Source organism: Schistocerca americana, unplaced genomic scaffold (genome assembly GCF_021461395.2).
Source record: "Schistocerca americana isolate TAMUIC-IGC-003095 unplaced genomic scaffold, iqSchAmer2.1 HiC_scaffold_141, whole genome shotgun sequence".
NCBI classification, from domain to species: Eukaryota; Metazoa; Arthropoda; class Insecta; order Orthoptera; family Acrididae; genus Schistocerca; species Schistocerca americana.
In genome coordinates this window covers 485,001-487,500 of record NW_025725491.1, presented here as the reverse complement: position 1 = coordinate 487,500, position 2,500 = coordinate 485,001, and positions in this window count along the sequence as shown.

Sequence of the window (2,500 nt, the reverse complement as noted above, 5' to 3'; positions counted from 1 at the left end):
AACAGACGGCTCATGCTGATCGCCATCCAGGGCATACCACACTGCAATCCGGCTCTTATAGGGAGACGACACATAGCTGAGTGCACAACAGTTGGACCGCATGGTTCGCCGTTGTTGGCGCAGTCGTTGTACGGTCACATGTACCACGATGTATCATTCAGTACATGAGGACCAATGTGCAGTACAGTGTGTGATTTGGACGTACAACATCAGCGGACAGTTGACACAGGCCGTACCACAGCGTAGGCTAAGTGCTTCGCCATGCGAATGCCAATGAACAACTGCGAAGGGCATTGAGCATGTACGTCCTGCTGCCATCCACATTACAGTGTATCGCTGCAAGGTGTTTAACATGAAGCGATACACTGGGGACCAGGCAGTGCGAGTAGCAAACTATATTGCGGGGGTTGCAGTTAGGCAACACTACACTAATTTAACGCGTCGTATGACAATTACAGAGCGGGTTAAGGCCCAACGTGTGTTGGGTTAAGGCCCAACGTGTGTTGGGTTAAGGCCCAACGTGTGTTGGGTTAAGGCCCAACGTGTGTTGGGTTAAGGCCCAACGTGTGTTGGGTTAAGGCCCAACGTGTGTTGGGTTAAGGCCCAACGTGTGTTGGGTTAAGGCCCAACGTGTGTTGGGTTAAGGCCCAACGTGTGTTGGGTTAAGGCCCAACGTGTGTTGGGTTAAGGCCCAACGTGTGTTGGGTTAAGGCCCAACGTGTGTTGGGTTAAGGCCCAACGTGTGTTGGGTTAAGGCCCAACGTGTGTTGGGTTAAGGCCCAACGTGGGTTGGGTTAAGGCGCAACGTGGGTTGGGTTAAGGCCCAACGTGGGTTGGGTTAAGGCGCAACGTGGGTTGGGTTAAGGCGCAACGTGGGTTGGGTTAAGGCGCAACGTGGGTTAGGTTAAGGCGCAACGTGGGTTAGGTTAAGGCGCAACGTAGGTTAGGTTAAGGCGCAATATAGGTTAGGTTAAGGCGCAATATAGGTTAGGTTAAGGCGCAATATAGGTTAGGTTAAGGCGCAATATAGGTTAGGTTAAGGCGCAATATAGGTTAGGTTAAGGCGCAATATAGGTTAGGTTAAGGCGCAACGTAGGTTAGGTTAAGGCGCAACATAGGTTAGGTTAAGGCGCAACATAGGTTAGGTTAAGGCGCAACATGGGTTAGGTTAAGGCGCAATATAGGTTAGGTTAAGGCACAATATGGGTTAGGTTAAGGCACAATATGGGTTAGGTTAAGGCACAATATGGGTTAGGTTAAGGCACAATATGGGTTAGGTTAAGGCACAATATGGGTTAGGTTAAGGCACAATATGGGTTAGGTTAAGGCACAATATGGGTTAGGTTAAGGCACAATATGGGTTAGGTTAAGGCACAATATGGGTTAGGTTAAGGCACAATATGGGTTAGGTTAAGGCACAATATGGGTTAGGTTAAGGCACAATATGGGTTAGGTTAAGGCACAATATGGGTTAGGTTAAGGCACAATATGGGTTAGGTTAAGGCACAATATGGGTTAGGTTAAGGCACAATATGGGTTAGGTTAAGGCACAATATGGGTTAGGTTAAGGCACAATATGGGTTAGGTTAAGGCACAATATGGGTTAGGTTAAGGCACAATATGGGTTAGGTTAAGGCACAATATGGGTTAGGTTAAGGCACAATATGGGTTAGGTTAAGGCACAATATGGGTTAGGTTAAGGCACAATATGGGTTAGGTTAAGGCACAATATGGGTTAGGTTAAGGCACAATATGGGTTAGGTTAAGGCACAATATGGGTTAGGTTAAGGCACAATATGGGTTAGGTTAAGGCACAATGTGGGTTAGGTTAAGGCACAACGTGGGTTAGGTTAAGGCACAACGTGGGTTAGGTTAAGGCACAACGTGGGTTAGGTTAAGGCACAACGTGGGTTAGGTTAAGGCACAACGTGGGTTAGGTTAAGGCACAACGTGGGTTAGGTTAAGGCACAACGTGGGTTAGGTTAAGGCACAACGTGGGTTAGGTTAAGGCACAACGTGGGTTAGGTTAAGGCACAATACGGGTTAGGTTAAGGCACAATACGGGTTAGGTTAAGGCACAATACGGGTTAGGTTGAGGCACAATACGGGTTAGGTTAAGGCACAATACGGGTTAGGTTAAGGCACAATACGGGTTAGGTTAAGGCACAATACGGGTTAGGTTAAGGCACAATACGGGTTAGGTTAAGGCACAATACGGGTTAGGTTAAGGCACAATACGGGTTAGGTTAAGGCACAATACGGGTTAGGTTAAGGCACAATACGGGTTAGGTTAAGGCACAATACGGGTTAGGTTAAGGCACAATACGGGTTAGGTTAAGGCACAATACGGGTTAGGTTAAGGTACAATACGGGTTAGGTTAAGGCACAATACGGGTTAGGTTAAGGCACAATACGGGTTAGGTTAAGGCACAATACGGGTTAGGTTAAGGCACAATATGGGTTAGGTTAAGGCACAATATGGGTTAGGTTAAGGAACAAT